This window comes from Anomaloglossus baeobatrachus, chromosome 7, assembly GCF_048569485.1.
Source record: "Anomaloglossus baeobatrachus isolate aAnoBae1 chromosome 7, aAnoBae1.hap1, whole genome shotgun sequence".
In the NCBI taxonomy this organism is placed as follows: Eukaryota; Metazoa; Chordata; class Amphibia; order Anura; family Aromobatidae; genus Anomaloglossus; species Anomaloglossus baeobatrachus.
The window spans coordinates 22,745,566-22,770,303 of record NC_134359.1 but is presented as its reverse complement, the minus strand read 5'-3'; the positions used below and the strand labels follow the sequence as shown (position 1 = coordinate 22,770,303).

Sequence of the window (24,738 nt, the reverse complement as noted above, 5' to 3'; positions counted from 1 at the left end):
GATCCGGCCGCGGCATCGGCTAAATCTGCCGCATGCGGCAAAAACCGGACCGAACACAAGCCCCTGCGGCACAATACGGCACTAATGTAAGTCTATGCAAAAAAAAACGCAACCGGCGTTACAAAAGCCGGTTGCGGTTTTTCTGCAGAACGCCGTATTGTGCCGCAGAGCAAAAATTCGGATGTGTGAAATTAGGATTCAGTCTCTACCAAAATCGTCTTGTTCTGGAGGATCCAGCATGTCCACACATGACATGGAAACCTATTCATTCCAAGAAAAATTGTAATGCTTCATTTCTCCTGTGGTGGCGCTGCAGGGAAATTCAGCAATTGTCATCAGGATTCATTACAAATTATATTAGGTGGCCAGCAGAAGAACATCCAGTGATTAAATGAAATGTTAGGGCACCTCTAAAACAAAAATACAACAAAAAAGTCCAATCCAAATCAGTCTAACATGAAATGATTTTGGTAAAAGTATGAAGCCACATTATCACACACACAACTGCTGCATGTCACGGTACTGAACCAGCAGTATTTTTTTTTCTGCCCCAAAGTATACAACTGCATCCTGCTCTGATTACTGCAGTTTTTGCTGCATTTTTTTTATACACTTTTGGTGCAGATTTGATGCAGAATTTATAAAATATAATTTCACTTAAATGCAATTGCGGTTTTATTTTTTTACGTACATTTTTTTTTTCAGGTTCCCCATAGAAGTCTACAAGGGAAAAAAATACCCCCATCAAAAAATGCACAGTTACCAGAAAGGAACCAGACTGCTGATGCACTGCCCGAACACACATTTAGTAGGAGACCTATCACTCAAGGGAAGCTGGAACGAGACTTGAGGCATTTCCCCTGGCCGGCTTTTAAATGTAGGTGCCCGCTGAAATGCCAAAGCGTGGGGAAAAAAAAAAAAACAACCTAAAAACCCCATAGCATTTACTATGAAGGGAACATGGTCTTAGATTAGAAGACCATTCCACATCATTGCTGGAGCTCAGTAAACAAAAACTGGAAGGGATCTGGGAAGTGTCTGCATGAGAGCAGCAGGGGATCGGTAGTTATACTTTATACAATTACTAATTTCTTATATATACTCGTGGGATTATAGAACTTTTTTTTTTTTTTTTAAAAAAGGGACTGTCAGTGCAGGATGACTGTTCAAACCAACCACAGTATATTATGGCGCAGTCAATGTAAATCCACCTTCCTCCACCTGCTTGTTTTCCCCTCTATCTTTATGAAGCCAAAGAAAAAAACAAAACAAAAAACTTACCAAAAAAGCCCTGTGTGTACATAGCCTACAAAAAGAGGAGGGTGAAGATTGAGAGAAAACAAGCAGGTGGAAAGATGCATGTAAATTATTGACTGCGACATGATGCACCGAGCGCCTGTGCTTAGTTCGAGCAGTCATTCTGTGCTGATAGAGTCTCTTTAAAAGGGAACCGGTCATGTTTTTTTTATATTAAACCGCCCATAGTGTGTTTAAAATGATGCAATGTTTATCACTAGCATGGTTAAAACATAAAAAAACAAAAAACAGCAGGCGTTATATGGTTAGGTGAATGTGTAGCGCTCCACGGGGCAGGCGGTTGCCCTACTCATCGTCGGGACATCGACTGTCGTTGTCACAGGCGGCCGGCTCCGTGGCCCCGAGGCATACAGAAAATGTCGGGGAAGAGAAGATGGGGGTAGTAGTGACGTGAATGTCGTGACGCCACCTGTGGTATGCGGCCAGGGAATGGGCCGCTGCTGCTGTCGGTGTCCTCCGGGGCGAATGGTGGTAGCAGCTATGGATGGTATAGCTCCCCACAAGTGGAGCGGGCCCTGGGGAGGATGATGAGGAGAGGGGGTAATGATGGCGGCGCCGAGCGGCGGTGCCGGTATTCAAGAGACAGAGTCTATGGCTGCAGTTCCAGGTTGTTTACTCACTTTTTGTGCTGTGCCGCTCACCAGGGTAATGCCAGTCACTTGCTGTGATGGGCTCCGTCGAACCCGAATCCTTTTAGAGATTAGTCCAGTCTGGTGTTCGGTGGGTTCCCTCGTGGTAGCGCCTATGCAGTGCATCCAATGGCTTGAAGCTACTTGGGGACCCAGGTTTTCACAAGTAGAACTCTTGTCCATATCTGCAGGTGCCGCAGTTCCGCTGTGGGGCCTGGCATTAGCCAAGGCCCCGGATCCTATCTGGCACTGTGCTCTAGGGCGCTGTGTGGTCAGGGAAGCTTGAAACTTTCCCTGTCCAGACAGATTCTGGAAAACCAACGTGGAGTATGATCTTCCCTAAGGTCCTGCCGCCCTGTGTGGCACCGGTTCCGAGGCGTGCAGATGCCCTCTCCCCATGGCAATTGTTGTGAACTTCTCCTCCTTCCCACCGGAGGACCTGTAAGGCACGTCTGCTCCTTTCCTATCCTGCAGGAGAACTCTGTTATGTTGGCTCCTGACTCCCCCTGCTGGCCGCTTCTCCCCCCTCCCAGGTCCTACGCTAGTGGGACTGGGGCTGCTGTGTTAGGGCATCCTGTAAATGCCACTCTGTAGGAAACCCCTTTATTACCCTACCCTAGCCCAGTCCCCAGTGGCGACAGGGTCAACCTGGTGTGTATTTGAGTGTGTAAGTGGTGAAACCAGGACTGACCTCCTTAGGATCCGGGTGTAGCATTACACTCAAAATTGGGTGCAATACTCTGTGGCGACTGAAGCCTCAGGGGCACCACAAATGCAGTAAATATCTGAGGTTTCAGTCATAGGGGTGGAGCTTTTGCTGGTTCAGTCACTGTCAAGTTCAGGCATGACTTTTTGAACTTAGTCAAGCCCCTATTATTGTAATTGATTACCCCACAGGTCCTTAAACATCACTTCTCTGCTGAGCTCAGCCCATTACGGTCACATGATCGTGACATCAGCACAGGTCCTGCAGAACTACTTCTCTTCTGATTAGCACAGGTCCTTTCACTTCTCTGCTGAGCTCCGCCAATTACGATCACATGATCGTGACATCAGCACAGGTCCTGCAGAACTACTTCTCTTCTGATTAGCACAGGTCCTTTCACTTCTCTGCTGAGCTCCGCCAATTACGATCACATGATCGTGACATCAGCACAGGTCCTGCAGAACTACTTCTCTTCTGATTAGCACAGGTCCTTTCACTTCTCTGCTGAGCTCTGCCCATTATGGTCACATGATCGTGACATCAGCACAGGTCCTGCAGAACTACTTCTCTTCTGATTAGCACAGGTCCTTTCACTTCTCTGCTGAGCTCTGCCAATTACGGTCACATGATCGTGACATCAGCACAGGTCCTTCACCATTTCTCGTATGTTGAGCTCCGAAGCTCAGCAGTGGAGAAGTGATGGTGAAGGACTTGTGCCGATATCACGATCATGTGACTGTAATGGGCGGAGCTCAGTAGAGAAGTGATGTTAAAGGACCTTTGGTATAATCAATTACAATTCTGGGGGCGTGACTAACTAAAAAAGAAATCATGCCTGAACTTGAGTGACAGTGCCTGATCCCAGCAAAAGCTCCGCACCTATGACTAAAACCTAATATAAGGCCTTTTTTTATGATAAATACATGAAAAAAAAAAAGTAAACTATGTTAGTGATGCAGATTTCATCATTTAAAACACAATGGGGGTGGTTTAATATAAAAAAACCCAACATGACGGGTTCCCTTTAAGTGCACCTTCCCACCTGTTCTGGCTCTATGAAGCCAGAGCTGTCATTTAAAGAAGAGGGGGATGAACTGGAGATAAAGGAAAAACAAAACAGGTTGGGCGGTGCACTTTAATATTTAGCCGTGCCATGATGCACCAAGCGCCTGTAATTTGTCAGCACAGAATTAAAGGGAACCTGTCATCAGAAATTTAGCTTGAAACCTAAAAGTGTCCCCCTCTGCAGCTCCTGGGATGATTCTAGCAGGTTCCTGTACTTTTTGTGGCCCCTTTTAAACCAAATTAAATACTTTATAAACTTGTACCTTTTGCTATGTAAATTTTGTAAATCGTCCATGGGGGCGGGCTCTCTGCTAACCGTTGCTGTTCCTCCAGCAGATTTACGCCGCCTCCCAACGCAGAATTTCATATCTCAGGACGCCGCCCCTGGGCGCCCGTGGTCCCGCGCATGCGCTGTGCGACTGTGCATTCTGTGCACGTGTGACCGCTGGTGACGTTTTGCGCAGGCACGAGGTTATGTGCGGCGCTGTGAGTGTCATCAGCAAGTGCCGCCCATAACCTCGTGACCGCACTTTCCCCTCTTCCTCCAGCGTTCTGCGCAAGCGCTTGCTGGCCAGGTAACCCGACGTCACCTCTTTCCAATCTTGCCCTGCTGCAGGGTAAGATGGGAAGGAGGTGATGTCGGGTCATTTGGCCGACGAGCGCTTGCGCAGAACGCTGGAGGCAGTGGGGGAAAGTGCGTCCATGAGATTATGGGCGGGCACTTGCGATGCAATCACAGCGCCGCCCATAATCTCGTGCTTGTGACACACGTCACCAGGTGTCCTGGCGTGGGCAGCACCTCGGGCGCAGTGGGTGGCACCTCGGGCGGCACCTCATGCGCAGTGGGCGGTGTCCCGATGGATGATATGGAGCGTGGGGGGGACGGCGTTAATGTGCTGGAGGAACAGCAACGGTCCGCAGAGAGCCCGCCCCCATGGACGATTTACAAAATTTACATAGCAAAAGGTACAAGTTTATAAAGTATTTAATTTAGTTTAAAAGGGGCCACAAAAAGTACAGGAACCTGCTAGAATGCAGCCCAGGAGCTGCAGAGGGGAAACTTTTAGGTTTCAAGCTAAATTTCTGATGACAGGTTCCCTTTAAAGTTTTTGGATATTGCATTTTTTGTCAACCCAGGATATATAGGACAGAGGGAGTCCTTAGCCACTCTCACTCTGGACAGGTCACCCTCCATGTATTATTTGGTCACCCGTTTATTTTGTGTAATTCAACATATCTCCTGTAGTGGCCGCTAGTGTGTATTTGCACGATTGGCTGCAGCTTGCCCAGCGGCGTCTCCTGATCGCCAAAAGATGGACCTGCAGCAATCATCTGACTCCATTTGCAAAGGATCGGCCATGGTGATAAAGAGCTTTCCAATGGAAATCACAGGCCCCATTTATTCCAAAATATTCTGTGTTCTCCTTAATTGAGTTCTTCCCAATGAGGAATTCAAAGGAACTAAGGATTTTCCCACAAGGATATGACAATCACAAATGATAAATCTCCTCTAATAGCAATTCTGTAATGTAAGCTTTTATCATTTCCAGTGAGAATATAACTTGTCACCGCTTCTCCAATGTAGCCATTTATACAATGGGGGGAGGGATAAAATAAACCATTCAAAAAATAAAAAAATAAATGTAGTATATAAAAATATACACACACAGTATAATATAGTAGTGCTTTACGCTAAGCTTTAATATAAAGATATGACATTTGCCCATTTAGAACGAGCCCCCTGCAAATACTGTAATTAGAAATATCCAGGTTGTGCCCTGCCAGGACCTTACTTCTCAATGATATCACATTAGAAGGGCAGTTCCCAGCGGCCACGATTCATGCACGGCTCTGCTGTTCTTGAGCCGATGCATGTATCCTGCCTTGAGGAGGGGCCTGTTTGTTCTGGCCTCGTTCCGAGGGTCACGCCGCCATATCTTGGTGCTGCTGCAACCGAAACGCCGCCAGTGATATTTCCGGCTTTGCTCTGTGCTCCGTTCCTGTGAGAAGTTCTCTGGTTCTTGTTCTGCTACCCAGTTCTGTTCTTCCCCCTTGCCTGACCTGTTCCCACCCCCCCAACCTGACCTGTCCCCCCCCCCCAACCTGACCTGACCTGTGCCCCTTCAACTTGACCTGACTTCCGCCCCCCCAACTGACCTGAACCTGACCTCCGCCCCCCTTTACCTGACCTGACCTCCTCCCGCCCCCCCAACCTGACCTGACCTCCGCCCCCCCCAACCTGACCTGACCTCTACCCCATCCAACCTGACCTGACCTCCGCCCCCCCACCTGACCTGACCCCCGCCCCCCCCAACCTAACCTTATCTCCATTCCTTTTGCCCGCCCGTACCACCGTCCTTCTTACATGTCCTTTTTTCCATACCTTCCTGTCTCCTGCGCTCCCACCTCCTACCCTATGCTTACTTGCTCTCCCGGTATCCGACCTCGGCTCTGTTCTTTGACTTTGGATAGTTTTCTCCTTGGTACAGACGTGACATCCCGACTTAGACCCTGACTGATCGACAATCCCTGCTCTTTTGTTAGCGACCTCTAGTGGGCTTCTAACTACACTTACTTCTTTATCTACCCGAGTCCCTGCGGCCCCTAGTGGTAGCTTGACACTAGCTCTCCCTTAGTGTTTTTCACTGACGTGTGAAACAGGCCTAACGTTCTTCACTGACGTGTAAAACACGCACATGTCCCTCCATGTTCCGTGATTCACGGCATACGTGGGTTGTCCATGTGCAATCCGTGATCGCAAATGGACATTACTCACCTGCCCCCGCTCCTGCTGTCCATGGTGCTGAACTCCTCGGCTCTGCAGCGTCCGCCCACCGCAGCTACTTCCGGGTCGGCTGTTCCTGCTTTCATGAATATTCATGAGCCGGGCAGGAGCTGCAGAGAGTGGAAGCTGCACAGCGAGTCGCTGGAAAGGTGAGTTGAAAATGTTTATTATTTTATATGTCAGTGTTTTTCTGGTAAGTGTTTCACGGATCACACCATAGTGTGGTCCGTGGGTCATCAGTGATGCCAGAAAAAAAATGGACTTGTCTCCGTGCAGAATCACGGACACGCGTATACGCTGCACGGAGACACGTTCAGTGAAAAATCACTGATGTGTGAGCAGACCCATTGATTATAATGAGTCTGCGTATGTCAGTAATTCTGGTACGTATATAAAAAAGCGCATACGTACCAGAATCACTGACGTGTGAAGGGGACCTTAGATTGCGCCCATTTCTGCACATTGTGGACATATGTACAGAATATACAGGGGGCACTCCTACCAACGCAAATAGACCTGATTAAAAAAAGTGAATAGAAAGGCCAAGGAATATGGCGAAGCAATTGAAAAGTCTTCCAGAATGGATGAGGAGGAATTAGTCCAAGGCTACAGGTGTATGAGATATTCACAAGGCATATTCACATCCTAGTTTTTAATGAATTCACATTGATAAACTGCTAAATATTGGTTAAACAGTTGCTTCTAAAGAAAAAACACCCCCCCCCCCAAAAAAACAAAACAAAAACACAACATCTCTACACATCCAAATTCCAGAGAAACCACCAATAAAATATTTCTTCCTAGTCTTCGCTTCTGCGCTGTGCAGCATTAGTTCATATTTTTACTATTATAGGCTCAAAAAAAATGGTCACGTGCAAATACAAACCACCAAAATAGTACCGCCATACACTACTGAAAAACTACCGTCATAAAGCCAAAATAATATCACCAAACACACAACATAAAGACTATGTCCATGTGCTGGCAGTTGCTTGGGTAAATGTGATGAGAGGAAGGGCAATTAGGCCGTTAAAGGTGCGATTCACCCCCATTGTTTGCCATTTTTTTCTCCATTCTAGAAAGTATGTCTTATATCCACCTCCATAATAAACCAAGTTGCGGTATCATATGTAAAATTGTATATTTAGGACTCCCTTCATTTCTTATAGGAATATGAACAAACCTTGAAATACATTAATAAAAGTACACCCCAATACAAGAGAAACAGCAGTGAAACAAAACAAAGTATAGAAACTGCAATGGGGTCGATTCATTATTGCTTTTTTTGTCCAATATTTGGAGTTTAACGCTAGAAGTCCCAGAGAGGGGTCATTTAACATTTCTACCATTGGAACCCTATGGAGCTTGAAATTCCTGGGGTTTCTAGTGTTAAAGCCAATTTTTCTTTAGAGCCAAACTCGTCTTGTAATTTACGCCATTTTTTATTCAGTCATTTTTTTTGTCTTCCAAATACCTGCAGCCGATTTATCAGTTGCAAAATTTATAAAAAGGTAGCAACATTTTGGCGCCAATGAACTCCAATCTCGAACCCCAACTGGAGTGTGTGCAAATGTTAGAGGAGCATATGACATTTTACACAGAACCAAAAATATACAGCTGCACTCTGAAATACTAAAATATGTAAACAAACACAATTTATGAAATTGGATTTAACACTGAATATATGAAATTGCATTACTGCTATAGAAACCACGTTAAAAAATTAGGTACTTAGTGCACAAATTGGCCAAGCCCAACAGATAGCAACAAGGCATACCCTTTTGTTGGGACACTAACCTTCTATGCCTCTACCCAGGTGGAAAACCTATGATTTTAAGGGCAAGATGGACGCAGATCTAAATAAAAAATGCCCTAGGCTGATGGGTGGAGTGCTCAGTCTGAAGGGAGTGTACTACAAATATAAATAAAAAAAAAAAAAAAAATAATGAGCAGCACCTCCAAGAATAAGACAAGTGTGAACAGGTGCAAGCTGAGACAACTCAACAGTACAGCTGCACTCTGAAATGTTATAATAGGTAAATATTGAATCAGGGGTGGACATATCATTGGTGCAACCACACAGGGACTCTAACCTAACAATAAATACATATTCTGTTCCTCAACCAGAGAATTAATACGACTAGGGAACTATATTGAATATTTAACTCAAAAATTGTTGATTTTTAATGTTTGTGGTTTTATGTCTGTATCAGTTTGTACATTTGGTTTTTGGTGGTGGTTACCCCTTCTAGAAGGAATAGAGGCAGAGAGGGCCAGTCATCTGGAGCAGGGGGTATCCAAAAAATTAAGGTACCCTCCACTGTTAGGCAGGGTAAACTAAAGTATATGTAGACAGATCCCATCCCGTTTATTGGAAAAACCATCTTTTTTTCTTAACTCTACCTCTCTCTCGTGTTACCCTCTCGTACAGGCGCACTGACACCCGCACTATGTGTTTCTTTGATGTATCTATGTTTTATGCTGAATGAGAGGATACCATAAGTGTCTTTAAGAATTAATAAAATATTGTTTTGGAGGTAGTTTTTTGGTGGTGTAAGAACCACACAGGGGCCCAAGAGGTTTTGGGGCCCATTTCTGCCTCTAGAGCAGATGTATTTCTGCATTTGTAAGAACTTTTGGGCTGGAAAGGGCCCATATGTTGTTCTTACACAAGGACTTTCTCCTTTCTGTGTCCGCCAATGTATTGAATATATGAAATTTACAAAAAAATAAATAAATATGGAGGTACTTGTAGCACAAATTGACACAATTTGGGTGCCAAGTACTGAATTTTTAAAAACAGTTTCTATAGCAGTAATGCAATTCCAATTTCAGAGTGCAGCTGTATATTTTTGGTTATATTGACTTGATCTCTCGGCTTCCACCTGTTCACACTTATCTTATTCTTTGAGGTGCTGTCAGTCTCGATATTGTAAACAGAACGTTACCTTTTGCCGTAAAAAGCTGCAAAAACAGATTACAGACAAAACATACATTTTGGAGATCTTGCTAAAAATTCAAAAACCGCGTGCATCATTTTGAAGAATGTGGCGTAAAAGAAAAAAAAAGGAATCAACAAATACCAATAAGACAAAAAGAAAAGTGATTTAGAAAGAAAACAAATCAATTAATCGGGCTCGGTATGTAAAGAATAATTGACACTTACATCGATGGCCGACGCTTACACGGTGGCACTTTCTTCCTTCTTTGGTCACCAAGGAAGAGAACGGGAGATCGAAGGCTGATATAAACGATTCTTCAGCTTCCAAGACGGTGTCATTCACCTATGTGATGGAGGACACGACCAGTTAACTACAGGGTCTGACGAACATTGAGCAGCAGATGAGTTTTTGAACTTTTTCCACGCTATTGAAAAACGGATATTGAATTCCATACATCTTCTAGATTGACCCGTTCCTTCCTCCTGATTGCACACCCCCATTAGAGGACAGTCATGGGTCACTGAATCCAGGGGCGGACATATGATTGGTGCAGTCGCACAGGGGCGCAAGAGGTAACGGGGCCCATTTCTACCTCCAAAGCAAATGGAATTGTGCATTTTGATGACCTCTTGGACTCCAAAGGGCCCATATATCGTTCTTGCACAAGGGTCCTCTACTGTCAGTGTCCGCCAGTGACTGAATCCAATAAAATTACCACACTTACAAAATACTTTGTGGGTACGTTGCACATTTTACTACAGGACCCTTTCACTTGGCTTCATCAAATCAGTCACTGCACTGTTAATGGCAGCTCCGTCACCACTTGCTCCTTGTTTCACAAGCCCCGTCCCGACTATCATCATATTAGAGGACAGGTCACTTGCCCCTCAAGATCAGAACACTCATCTCCTGCTGCGGTCATCACATGGGCTGGGTGGCTCTATACCCACTCATAGCAAAAAAATATGTACAGTATATACAGATATATTTAAAAGGGAACCTGCCAGGTGCAATATGCACCCAGAACCACGAGCAGTTCTGGATGCATATTGCTAATTTCTGCCTAACCGTCCATGTATCTACTAGCATAGATAAAGGGATCGTTAGAAAAAGTATTTCTAAAGATCTTTTATCATATGCTAATGAGGCCAGTGACTAGTCGCAAAGGTGTTAGTTCACTTGGCTAGTTGGCCCCCTTAGCATGTAAGCATGCCCCTGTGAGCGTACTAACATGCTAATGAATTCGCAACGACACCCTACATACCTCAATCCTGACGGCAGCCGGAGACTGTTGGATGTGCACTGGGCATGGCATGATCCGGAGTCCTGGGGATGTCCGATCACGCACACTAAACTGATACTGAGTGAGGTATATTGTGCATGACCGGAAATGCTGGGACTTCCGATCATGCGCATCCATCCTCCGCCGGCCGCCATCAATAGTGAAGTATGGTATGTGCGGCGTCGCTGCGCGTTCATAAGCATGTTAGTATGCCCACAGGGGGCGTGCTAACATGCTATGTGGGCCGACTAGCCAAAAGAACCAACACCCTTATGACTAGTCCCTGACCTCATTAGCATATAATAATCGATCATTAGAAATATTTTTTCTAAAGATCTGATTATGCTACTAGATACAGCGACAGTTAGGCAGGGATTAACAATATGCACCAAGAACTGCTCGTAGTGCTGGGTGTATATTGGACCTGACAGGTTCCCTATAAAGTAAATTTGTAATTTGTATTAAAACAAGGACAAATCTTAGAAAAATCGATGACATTGGATAAAATATATAATTTGAAAAAAATAAAAAAGTTGGTTTTCATAAAGAATCCAATCGGATATTAACAGGCATCTACTAAATCTTTAAAGGTCAAACCTGTTGATTTTGGTGGAAGATGCCAGCACCTGGGAATCCCCCCCCCCCCGATTTCCAAATCAACGTTCATCCTCCACGGCTTAGGGTACTGTTACACTTGCGTTGTTTTCCTTCCGTTACAATCCGCCCTTTTGGAAAACAGCGGAATCCGTTAACGGATTCCGCTGTTTCCCATAGACTTGTATGGGTGACGGATTGTGCCAAAAGGACCTGCGTTGCTTCCGCTGGGCGTTGCTCCGTTGCTTCCGCCCAGCGGGAGGAACGCAGCATGTAATGTTGTTTTGAGCAGCGGAATCCTCAGGATTTCACTGCGCATGCTCTTTTTTTTTTTTATTAAATCAAAAACTTTATTTTGTCTCGCGGTGGCCGAATGTTCAGCTGAGCGCCCGCCCGCCAGCATGCTCGGCCGCCGGCAAGTGACAGCGCTCAGCTGAGCGCTCGCCCGCCAGCATGCTCGCCCGCCGGCAAGTGACAGCGCTCAGATGAGCGCCCGCCGGCATGCCCGGCATGTGACAGCGCTCAGATGAGCGCCCGCCGGCATGCCCGGCCGCCGGCAAAGTGACAGCGCTCAGCAGAGCACTCGCCCGCCAGCATGCCCGGCCGCCAGCAAGTGACAGCGCTCAGCTGAGCCACTGGCCGCCGGCTATTGAGAGCGATCAGCTGATCGTTCACAATATAGTCTGCTGCCGGTAAAACTGTAAAGAATAAAAAAAAAAAAAAAAAGCTTTCCGTTGTTTTGTACGATCGGTAGCATTCGTTGTGCCACTATATGCAACGCATCCGTTACATCCGTACACAACGCAATTCTACGGAAGCCGTCCAACTCAAGTGTGAAACTAGCCTTAGTCAACTCTCCCCATGCATGACCGGAGGCTTGTGGAGTGAGTAGAGCAGGAAAAAAAAGCACTTATGGCCAAACGTTCGACCAATAGATATCTAAGGTGGTTGGTCACCTTAAAGTTCTATATTTTCAGAAGCCTTTATCGCGTTTGTTTATTAGCCGTTTGGCAGCAGAGATCAATAAGTTAGGACACCATTGGTTGTTCCCATCCATCCTGCTATGACCGGCGTAGATTAGAACACAACGCCCCTACTTTATAGGTGTTGGAGAAAGGATCATATAAGTAAGGTACACCTTTCCACTTTTACTAGTTTTGGCCACACACAGATTTTCGTCTCCTAATTCTCCGACAGCTACAGTAGTCACGGCACACAAGTTTCATCCATACCAAGTCAACGTAACATTAATGTTACCCTACAGAGAAAAAAAACGGTAGGACTTGTACAAATTAAAGAAAAATCCCACCGATCTCCACGGAGAAAGGAGAGAAGTCGCAAAACTCAAAAAATAAAAAAGCAGCAAGATGAAGTAAAATCCGGCACATTGACAGCCTCACTCCGCAGTCTACGGGTTTATTGCCAAGTAAATGTGTGTTTAGCTGAGCAAAAAAAAATAGCTCTAATGGCAGCGCCATCCGTACTGCTCTGATTCACTGTAGGCCCCCTCCGGAGACGCAGCTTGTTCACTCAACTTTTTGATTAACATTTTCGTGCTCATTTCTTCCAATGAAATGAATTTCCTAAGCTAATCCTATGGGACGTCCAAACGGGTCTAGATTTCATCTTAAGGTTGGTCATGTTTGGCCACTCCAGGACCTTGAATTGTTTCTTATGGAGCGGCTCCTTAGTTTCCCTGGCTGTGTGTTTCGGGTCATTGTCATGCTGAAAAACCAAGCCACGACCCATCTTCAATGCTCTTTCTAAAGGCACGAGGTTGTTGGCCACAATCTCGCAAGACATGTCCCCATCCATTCTCTATAATACAGTGCAGTCGTTCTGTCCCCTTTGCAGAAAAGCACCCCAAGGTATGAAGTTTCCACCCCCATGCTTCACAAATGAGACGGTGTTCTTGGGGTTGTACTCATCCTTCTTCCTCCAAGAAGGGAAGTTGATACCAAAAAGACCTATTCTGGTCTTATCTGATTAAATTACCTTCTCTCATGCCTCCTCTGGATCATCCAGATGGTCAATGGCGAACTTCAAACAAGCCTGGACATGTTCTGGCATGAGAAGGGTGACCTTGCATGCCCTACAGGATTTTAATCCATGAGGGCATGGTGTGTTACTAACAGTAATCTTTGAGACTGTGGTCCCAGCTCTCTTCAGATCATTAACCATGTTCTCCCATGTAGTTCCAAACTGATTTCCTGACCTTGCTCAGACTCCTGCTTACCCTACCAGGTGAGATCTTGCATGGAAATCTAGACCGAGTAAGGCTCCTTTCACATTGCGTTTTTCCCTACGTCCACAGGTCCCGTCAGAGGATCCGTCCGAACCGCCCCTCCCCCACTCTGCAAAGCGTGTTCCGGACGCATGCGCTCGGCAGGACCATTCACTGTAATGGAGCGCACTGCGTTAGCGTGTGCTCTGTTTTGTGCCATTTTTGCACATATACGTTTTCTGCAGACGGACTCCCGAACGTAGTGGACTACGTTCGGGTGTCCGTCTGCAGAAAACGTATATGTGCAAAAATGGCACAAAACAGAGCACACGCTAACGCAGTGCGCTCCATTACAGTGAACGGCCCTGCCGGGCGCATGCTTTGCAGAGTGGGGGAGGGGCAGTTCAGACGGATCCTCCGACGGGACCTGTGGACGTAGGGAAAAACGCAATGTGAAGGAAGCCTAATATTGACAGTCATCTTGAGTTTCTTCCATTTTCTAATAATTGCACCAACAGTTGTTGCCTTCTCACCAAGCTGCTTGCCCATTTCCCTGTAGTCTATCCCAGCCTTGTGCAGGTCTACAATTTTGTCCCTGGTGTCCTCAGACAGCTCTTTGGTCTTGGCCATGGGTGGAGAGGTTGAAGTGTGATGATTGAGTGTGTAGACAGCTGTCTTTTCTACAGGTAAAGTGTTCAAACAGGTGCAATTAATACAGGTAATGAGTGCAAAGTAGGAGTAGTATTTTTTTTTGTAACTGTTGAAGTTACCTATGATAAAAATTACAGACCTCTCTTCTTTGTAGGTAAAAAAAAAAAAAATGTAGGTAAAATTTCCAAAATCGGCAGAGGATCAAACACTTATGTTCCCCACGGTATATGAATTCTCGGCCACCTATGGAGGGACCACAATAAACCTTCTCTCTCTCGTCCCGGATCCGGCTCCCCATTGATTTACATGGCCGCGGATTCCGGATCGGATCCGGACTTCAGCGGCAACCCGATCCGGATCCGTTGGACCCTGATTATGACCGGTCAGCTCACTTCTGATCCTTATTTGCCCTGAAACCATCTGTCAGGAGAAGTCGGAAGGACTACATACACTCGAGAAGGCTGGCCAAAATTGGTGGCTTCAGCTGACTTTTTCTTTAATATGTAGACACCGCCATGGAAATATCCATTCATTGTGAAAGAAGAAAAGCAAATGACATCATGGAGGTTGTCTCACCACAATACCGCAGCCTGTACGCTCTATTAAGGTTTATGAACATCATAGAGGGGATCGACCCTTTTATGTGCCAGATCTGAGAGAAGCTCCGGTGAAGCCTGCATAATCAGGACGGCCATTCATTTTAACGGTTAGCATGTAATGCCATAGCAACAGGAGTTGATTAAATGTCTTATATGGAAATAATGGATTATCATAAGGCATTGATATGTATGGCATCCCCACTATTGACGAGTGAGCCGTAAAGAGGAGACACACGGACGGGACTGACTCATGTACAGAGTATTATGGCAGTCAGGGGGAAACGTGAGCATCTTTCCGAAAGATCATCTGGAAAAAAATTCTTGAGTTCCCCATTGTCTTCCAATATACTCGATACAAGAGTGGAGTCTGTCCGAGCCTTCGACTGCTCGTGATGAGCAAATACTAAATGTTCTGGTTCAGGTTATTCATACCAAATGTCTAGTACTATCCCAGTATTCATCACGAATAACGAACCTATTGCAAGTGAATGGGGAAACCGAACATTTTTCTTGAAGATTTCCCAGAAAAATGCTCAGATTCAACATTGACTTCCATTAGGTTCGTTATTTGTAGCGAACACTGGAATAGAACTATGTATTCAATACCAATAACCCGAATATTTAGTATTCGCTCATCACTACTCATTACGGAGTACAGAGCCCCCAAGCATGGCAGTGTTCGATCACCACTAGTTACGAGTACAGAGCCCCCAAGCATAGCAGTGCTCGATCACCACTAGTTACGAGTACAGAGCCCCCAAGCATGGCAGTGCTCGCTCATCACTAGTTACAAGTACAGAGCACCTGAGCATGGCAGTGCTCGATCACCACTAGTTACAAGTACAGAGCACCTGAGCATGGTAGTGCCCGCTCATCACTAGTTACGAGTACTGAGCACCCGAGCATGGTAGTGCCCGCTCATCACTAGTTACGAGTACTGAGCACCCGAGCATGGTAGTGCCTGCTCATCACTAGTTACCAGTACTGAGCACCTGAGCATGGTAGTGCCCGCTCATCACTAGTTACCTGTACTGAGCACCCGAGCATGGTAGTGCCCGCTCCTCACTAGTTACCAGTACTGAGCACCCGAGCATGGTAGTGCCCGCTCCTCACTAGTTACCAGTACTGAGCACCCGAGCATGGTAGTGCCCGCTCATCACTAGTTACCAGTACTGAGCACCCGAGCATGGTAGTGCCTGCTCATCACTAGTTACCAGTACTGAGCACCCGAGCATGGTAGTGCCTGCTCATCACTAGTTACCAGTACTGAGCACCTGAGCATGGTAGTGCTCGCTCATCACTAGTTACCAGTACTGAACACCCGAGCATGGTAGTGCCCGCTCATCACTAGTTACCAGTACTGAGCACCCGAGCATGGTAGTGCCCGCTCATCACTAGTTACCAGTACTGAGCACCCGAGCATGGTAGTGCTCACTCATCACTAGTTACCAGTACTGAGCACCCGAGCATGGTAGTGTCCGCTCATCACTAGTTACGAGTACTGAGCACCCGAGCATGGTAGTGCCCGCTCATCACTAGTTACCAGTACTGAGCACCCGAGTATGGTAGTGCCTGCTCCTCACTAGTTACCAGTACTGAGCACCCGAGCATGGTAGTGCCCGCTCATCACTAGTTACCAGTACTGAGCACCCGAGCATGGTAGTGCCCGCTCATCACTAGTTACCAGTACTGAGCACCCGAGCATGGTAGTGCCCGCTCATCACTAGTTACCAGTACTGAGCACCTGAGCATGGTAGTGTCCGCTCATCACTAGTTACAAGTACTGAGCACCCGAGCATGGTAGTGCTCACTCATCACTAGTTACGAGTACCCGAGTATGGTAGTGTCCGCTCATCACTAGTTACAAGTACTGAGCACCCGAGCATGATAGTGCCCGCTCATCACTAGTTACGAGTACTGAGCATGGTAGTGCCCGCTCATCACTAGTTACGAGTACTAAGCACCCGAGCATGGTAGTGCCCGCTCATCACTAATCCCCCATCTAATGGGGGTTCCTAGATCATTCTGGCTCCTGCATGCAGGTGGAGAATGGAGAGGCGACTGTCAATGCGAATTACAGAAACAAACAAAAAAAAAAAATCTATTTCTCCGACAGATTCCATCAATCACAATAAAATGGTTATTCGGCACATTCATAAAAACTTGTTAAAATAACATGATGTAAACAAATTTGTTTTAATACAAATATTAATTAAAATTATTATATACACGAATTGTCAAAAGCTTTTATTCCAAAGAGACACTTTTCGCAGCCATCAGCAATTCCAGGGGTTACAGCTTGCACGCGTCCCCAGACATCCACACAACTATACTTCAAATTAAGCAGAACAGTGGACCTGACAGCAGAGAGGCAGCCAAAACACGCAAAAAACTAAATCCCAATGGTCTTCCATCTTCAAAGCTCGGGAGTCTGTCACAGGCCAGATACACAACAGGTCCCAGCTGGGGCAGGAGTTGTCTCATTCACTTACAGTGGATTACCTGGAGCGGTGCTCCGGGCGTCCAGGATGATTGCAGCCGCTAATGACTGCAGTAATCTAGACGGAGAAGACAAGTCGAAGAGAAAAGAGCAGTGGCGCTAATAAAACCCCCTGCCCTGGTCCTTGTAGCGATCCGACCCCTCTATCGCCATGGAGGGGTCATCAATCGAGACTGGACAACGCCATTAAAGCGGTTCATCATCAGGAGAAACATGGCGGCTTTCTTTCAGAACTAATGTCATCGCAGACTATGGGTTGTACAGTGTACTGCAGCTTAGCTCCATTGAATTCAATGGGACTGAATTGTAATACCAGACAACCCATGATCAGGGAAGGCACTGTTTTGCTAAAAGATCAGCCATGGGGTTTTTTTTTTCCCAATCCTGGACAACACCTTTAAAATACAAGGTGGCCATAAAATAGCCTAAGGTGTTTGTAGCCATGTGCAGACTGACCCAGTGGACAGAATTGGCTGATAATTGATATGTATGCTAGTCAAGGCATGGGGAAACGGAAGGCATCGTAAAAAATATTTTATGCCAAAACGCCCCACCAGGTGAAAGAGTGGCGCTGTACAGTGAGCGAGCGGCTCAAAAACCGGGTACCGAAAATTGGAGATAATAATATTTATTCATTTATATAGCGCTATTAATTCCACAGCACTTTACATACATTGACAACACTGTCCCCATTGGGGCTCGTCACAATTGTTCCACAGACTGGCATAACTGTTCAATATGGACGCCATCATGCATGGCATCCTATGCAGAACATGTCTGGTTGGATGCTGCGCATTTCCAAAACGATGCGGTCTTTGGAGATCAGCAAGGGTGTTAACATTTCCCCGATAAACGCGCTTTTTCAAGTGTCCCCTCAACTAGAAATCACAACGATTGAGATCGGGTGAACGCGGTGGCCATGCGTTAGGGAAGGAGAAGCTCAAAATCCTGTCATCGGGAAAATGTGCAGAATGTCCTTCACACGATTTGTGATGTGAGGAGATGCTCCATCATGCCTGAAAGGTGGTCATCTGGAGACACTGCCGCTGTTGTTGTTGCGCAACGACCGCTGTTTCCGGCATTATCTGGTATCTCTCTGCAGTCACAGAACAGGGAGATCCCCAGTTGGCCTCATTTCAGGAAATAATATGAAGGGGTGGGGTGGGAAATATTTCCTAAGAAACTGCCACTAGTTATTACAAGAGAGAAACAATCCTGGGAATAGGGTATAAAACTTGCATGATATGCAGATAAGATATCTTAAGAAACAAAATTACATTTTTAAGCAACTACTCTGCCATAAATACACATTATTATTAAGTGTAGGCTCTGCGGGGGCGGTACATGACACATGGATTCCAAGAGCACCAATTAAAATATCCCACTGTTATGCTCCACCCCCTGAGGTCCTGGACTAGGAAAAAACAGAATAAGATTTGCTCAATGTTTTCTTTTAACCAGTGAGGTCTTTGCAAAACTCATGAAAAATATTAGTTTGACAGATACATAGATTCCATGCCAGTTGATACGAGTGTAACAACGCTACACGACAAGTTTTTATCTTGAAATAAGTTCTTGACTACTTTAATCTAGAATAAAATAAATAAAATCTGATTATTAACGCTGGTGGAGTTGAGAAATGGCATGTGTGCTGAACTCTATCACCCTTTCCTTCTGCCAGCACAACACTTGCCCAACCTTTGGCCGATAACTCAATTTTTTATTTTCTTCCATATTTTCAGTGGCCACCTTTGTAGATTTTTTTCTTTTTTTTCTTTTTTTTTCTTTTGCTATATCTGCTGTTATGGCATTTATTTCTGCTATCAGCTGCTCTAAACACATGACAATATATAAAAGTACATACCATCAAAAAAGCACCATTTAAAAGGCTTGAAATGCGTGGTGCTTAGTTTTAAAGTAACAAAAAAAAAAAAAAGCAGTAGCCACTAAAAACATAATTTTATTTATTTTTCTAACAACAAAGACCTATTTATTATGGTTGTGACTGCCACAGCCACCAGTAAACATTCTATGTATCAGACAGAGCAGTGGGGGGGAGGCTCCTGCTGCAGCCAGATACCTTGCAGAGATAGGTCTGACCTCAGGTGTGGATTGAGGGAGTATAACGGATCATATGGGATGGATATAAATTGATGAATTATATATACATTTGTCATACTTTGATTGCTATATGAAGCAGGATTGGATGCAACAAAATAAAATAAAAAAACCATATACTTTTTTATAAATACCATAGAACATGTTGTTATTTAAGCCTTATATAGCTGATCAGCAGCTTGGCAGATTATCTACACGTGTACAATTGACCTTGGCAGATCTGAAATCAATCATCAGAGGTGGCAGCACCAGGTGCGGTGTGCTCTATGGGGTGCGATCACACTTGTTCCCCCAGCCTGAGAAAAAGGTGTTAAAACAAGTGTAAAAGAATGATTAACCCCTTCACAGTCACAACAAACTTAAAGGGGTCGTCTAAGATAGAGATTGAAGCATGTTCAAGGCGCCAGTTTACAAAAAAAAACAAAACACATGGGGAAAACATCAAACTTCGAGAATCAAATTAATGCAAAATATTGCACCTTTATCACCCCATTCCTGGGAGAAATCATAACGAGGAGACGAGGACAAGGTTCACATGTTGTGATAGAGCAGGAGAATGAGGAGGGAGAGAGGTTAGCTTTGTCTCTGCATCCAGCTCTTCATCCTCGTTTTCTCAAGCTCTCTCTTTCTCTGCCTCCATTTCCTCCAGTTCCCTCTCTCTCTGCCTCCATCTTTCCTCCGGCTCCCTCTCTCTCTCTGCCTCCATCTTTCCTCCGGCTCCCTCTCTCTCTGCCTCCATCTTTCCTCCGGCTCCCTCTCTCTCTCTGCCTCCATCTTTCCTCCGGCTCCCTCTCTCTCTCTCTCTCTGCCTCCATCTTTCCTCTGGCTCCCTCTCTTTCTCTCTCTCTCTCTGCCTCCATCTTTCCTCCGGCTCCCTCTCTCTCTGCCTCCATCTTTCCTCCGGCTCCCTCTCTCTCTCTGCCTCCATCTTTCCTCCGGCTCCCTCTCTCTCTCTGCCTCCATCTTTCCTCTGGCTCCCTCTCTCTGCCTCCATCTTTCCTCCGGCTCCCTCTCTCTCTCTGCCTCCATCTTTCCTCTGGCTCCCTCTCTCTCTCTGCCTCCATCTTTCCTCCGGCTCCCTCTCTCTCTCTCTGCCTCCATCTTTCCTCCGGCTCCCTCTCTCTCTCTGCCTCCATCTTTCCTCTGGCTCCCTCTCTCTCTCTGCCTCCATCTTTCCTCCGGCTCCCTCTCTCTCTCTCTGCCTCCATCTTTCCTCCGGCTCCCTCTCTCTCTCTCTGCCTCCATCTTTCCTCCGGCTCCCTCTCTCTCTCTCTGCCTCCATCTTTCCTCCGGCTCCCTCTCTCTCTCTCTGCCTCCATCTTTCCTCCGGCTCCCTCTCTCTCTCTCTGCCTCCATCTTTCCTCCGGCTCCCTCTCTCTCTCTGCCTCCATCTTTCCTCCGGCTCCCTCTCTCTCTCTCTGCCTCCATCTTTCCTCCGGCTCCCTCTCTCTCTCTCTGCCTCCATCTTTCCTCCGGCTCCCTCTCTCTCTCTCTGCCTCCATCTTTCCTCCGGCTCCCTCTCTCTCTCTGCCTCCATCTTTCCTCCGGCTCCCTCTCTCTCTCTGCCTCCATCTTTCCTCCGGCTCCCTCTCTCTCTCTGCCTCCATCTTTCCTCCGGCTCCCTCTCTCTCTCTGCCTCCATCTTTCCTCCGGCTCCCTCTCTCTCTCTCTCTCTGCCTCCATCTTTCCTCTGGCTCCCTCTCTCTCTGCCTCCATCTTTCCTCTGGCTCCCTCTCTCTGCCTCCATCTTTCCTCCGGCTCCCTCTCTCTCTCTGCCTCCATCTTTCCTCTGGCTTCCTCTCTCTCTCTCTGCCTCCATCTTTCCTCTGGCTCCCTCTCTCTCTCTCTGCCTCCATTTGTCCTCTGGCTCCCTCTCTCTCTCTGCCTCCATCTTTCCTCTGGCTCCCTCTCTCTGCCTCCATCTTTCCTCCGGCTCCCTCTCTCTCTCTGCCTCCATCTTTCCTCTGGCTCCCTCTCTCTCTCTGCCTCCATCTTTCCTCCGGCTCCCTCTCTCCCTCTCTCTCTCTCTCTCTCTCTGCCATCTTTCCTCCGGCTCCCTCTCTCTCTCTCTGCCATCTTTCCTCTGGCTCCCTCTCTCTCTCTCTCTCTGCCTCCATCTTTCCTCTGGCTCCCTTTCTCTCTCTCTCTGCCTCCATCTTTCCTCTGGCTCCCTCTCTCTCTCTCTCTCTGCCTCCATCTTTCCTCCGGCTCCCTCTCTCTCTCTCTCTGCCTCCATCTTTCCTCCGGCTCCCTCTCTCTCTCTCTCTGCCTCCATCTTTCCTCCGGCTCCCTCTCTCTCTCTGCCTCCATCTTTCCTCTGGCTCCCTCTCTCTGCCTCCATCTTTCCTCTGGCTCCCTCTCTCTCTCTCTGCCTCCATCTGTCCTCTGGCTCCCTCTCTCTCTCTCTGCCTCCATCTTTCCTCTGGCTCCCTCTCTCTGCCTCCATCTTTCCTCCGGCTCCCCCTCTCTGCCTCCATCTTTCCTCTGGCTTCCTCTCTCTCTCTGCCTCCATCTTTCCTCCGGCTCCCTCGCTCTCTGCCTCCATCTGTCCTCTGGCTCCCTCTCTCTCTCTCTGCCTCCATATTTCCTCTGGCTCCCTCTCTCTGCCTCCATCTTTCCTCTGGCTCCCTCTCTCTCTCTCTGCCTCCATCTGTCCTCTGGCTCCCTCTCTCTCTCTCTCTGCCTCCATCTTTCCTCTGGCTCCCTCTCTCTCTCTGCCTCCATCTTTCCTCTGGCTCCCTCTCTCTCTCTGCCTCCATCTTTCCTCCGGCTCCCTCTCTCTCTCTGCCTCCATCTTTCCTCCGGCTCCCTCTCTCTCTCTGCCTCCATCTTTCCTCTGGCTCCCTCTCTCTCTCTCTGCCTCCATCTTTCCTCCGGCTCCCTCTCTCTCTCTCTGCCTCCATCTTTCCTCTGGCTCCCTCTCTCTCTCTGCCTCCATCTTTCCTCCGGCTCCCTCTCTCTCTCTGCCTCCATCTTTCCTCCGGCTCCCTCTCTCTCTCTGCCTCCATCTTTCCTCCGGCTCCCTCTCTCTCTCTGCCTCCATCTTTCCTCTGGCTCCCTCTCTCTGCCTCCATCTTTCCTCCGGCTCCCTCTCTCTCTCTGCCTCCATCTTTCCTCTGGCTCCCTCTCTCTCTGCCTCCATCTTTCCTCTGGCTCCCTCTCTCTCTCTCTGCCTCCATCTTTCCTCCGGCTCCCTCTCTCTCTCTCTGCCTCCATCTTTCCTCCGGCTCCCTCTCTCTCTCTCTCTCTCTCTGCCTCCATCTTTCCTCCGGCTCCCTCTCTCTCTCTGCCTCCATCTTTCCTCCGGCTCCCTCTCTCTCTCTGCCTCCATCTTTCCTCTGGCTCCCTCTCTCTCTCTCTGCCTCCATCTTTCCTCTGGCTCCCTCTCTCTCTCTCTGCCTCCATCTTTCCTCCGGCTCCCTCTCTCTCTCTCTGCCTCCATCTTTCCTCCGGCTCCCTCTCTCTCTCTGCCTCCATCTTTCCTCCGGCTCCCTCTCTCTCTCTCTGCCTCCATCTTTCCTCTGGCTCCCTCTCTCTCTCTGCCTCCATCTTTCCTCCGGCTCTCTCTCTCTCTCTCTCTCTCTCTCTGCCTCCATCTTTCCTCTGGCTCCCTCTCTCTCTCTGCCTCCATCTTTCCTCTGGCTTCCTCTCTCTCTCTGCCTCCATCTTTCCTCTGGCTTCCTCTCTCTCTCTGCCTCCATCTTTCCTCTGGCTCCCTCTCTCTCTCTCTGCCTCCATCTGTCCTCTGGCTCCCTCTCTCTCTCTGCCTCCATCTTTCCTCTGGCTCCCTCTCTCTGCCTCCATCTTTCCTCCGGCTCCCTCTCTCTCTCTGCCTCCATCTTTCCTCTGGCTCCCTCTCTCTCTCTGCCTCCATCTTTCCTCTGGCTCCCTCTCTCTCTCTGCCTCCATCTTTCCTCCGGCTCCCTCTCTCCCTCTCTCTCTCTCTCTCTCTCTGCCATCTTTCCTCCGGCTCCCTCTCTCTCTCTCTGCCATCTTTCCTCTGGCTCCCTTTCTCTCTCTCTCTGCCTCCATCTTTCCTCTGGCTCCCTCTCTCTCTCTCTCTCTGCCTCCATCTTTCCTCCGGCTCCCTCTCTCTCTCTCTCTGCCTCCATCTTTCCTCCGGCTCCCTCTCTCTCTCTCTCTGCCTCCATCTTTCCTCCGGCTCCCTCTCTCTCTCTCTCTGCCTCCATCTTTCCTCCGGCTCCCTCTCTCTCTCTGCCTCCATCTTTCCTCCGGTTCCCTCTCTCTCTCTGCCTCCATCTTTCCTCTGGCTCCCTCTCTCTGCCTCCATCTTTCCTCTGGCTCCCTCTCTCTCTCTCTGCCTCCATCTGTCCTCTGGCTCCCTCTCTCTCTCTCTGCCTCCATCTTTCCTCTGGCTCCCTCTCTCTGCCTCCATCTTTCCTCCGGCTCCCCCTCTCTGCCTCCATCTTTCCTCTGGCTTCCTCTCTCTCTCTGCCTCCATCTTTCCTCCGGCTCCCTCGCTCTCTGCCTCCATCTGTCCTCTGGCTCCCTCTCTCTCTCTCTGCCTCCATATTTCCTCTGGCTCCCTCTCTCTGCCTCCATCTTTCCTCTGGCTCCCTCTCTCTCTCTCTGCCTCCATCTGTCCTCTGGCTCCCTCTCTCTCTCTGCCTCCATCTTTCCTCTGGCTCCCTCTCTCTCTCTCTCTGCCTCCATCTTTCCTCTGGCTCCCTCTCTCTCTCTGCCTCCATCTTTCCTCTGGCTCCCTCTCTCTCTCTGCCTCCATCTTTCCTCCGGCTCCCTCTCTCTCTCTGCCTCCATCTTTCCTCCGGCTCCCTCTCTCTCTGCCTCCATCTTTCCTCTTGCTCCCTCTCTCTCTCTCTCTGCCTCCATCTTTCCTCCGGCTCCCTCTCTCTCTCTCTGCCTCCATCTTTCCTCTGGCTCCCTCTCTCTCTCTGCCTCCATCTTTCCTCTGGCTCCCTCTCTCTCTCTGCCTCCATCTTTCCTCTGGCTCCCTCTCTCTCTCTGCCTCCATCTTTCCTCTGGCTCCCTCTCTCTGCCTCCATCTTTCCTCCGGCTCCCTCTCTCTCTCTGCCTCCATCTTTCCTCTGGCTCCCTCTCTCTCTCTGCCTCTATCTTTCCTCTGGCTCCCTCTCTCTCTCTCTGCCTCCATCTTTCCTCTGGCTCCCTCTCTCTCTCTCTGCCTCCATCTTTCCTCTGGCTCCCTCTCTCTCTCTCTGCCTCCATCTTTCCTCTCTCTCTCTCTGCCTCCATCTTTCCTCTGGCTCCCTCTCTCTCTCTCTGCCTCCATCTTTCCTCTCTCTCTCTCTCTGCCTCCATCTTTCCTCTGGCTCCCTCTCTCTCTCTG

The 24,738-nt window shown here is 47.8% G+C and overlaps 1 protein-coding gene across 7 annotated transcripts in view; it reads right to left on the bottom strand.

Moving 5' to 3' along the window:
• Positions 1-24,738, bottom strand: part of R3HDM1 (R3H domain containing 1) — a 132,134-nt gene that overhangs the window by 77,787 nt on the left and 29,609 nt on the right. For all 7 annotated transcript variants that reach the window (XR_012724725.1, XM_075317152.1, XM_075317144.1 and 4 more), the window contains exon 2: positions 9,669-9,786. The gene's annotated coding sequence lies outside the window, so the exon portion shown is untranslated. The remainder of the gene's footprint in view (positions 1-9,668; positions 9,787-24,738) is intronic.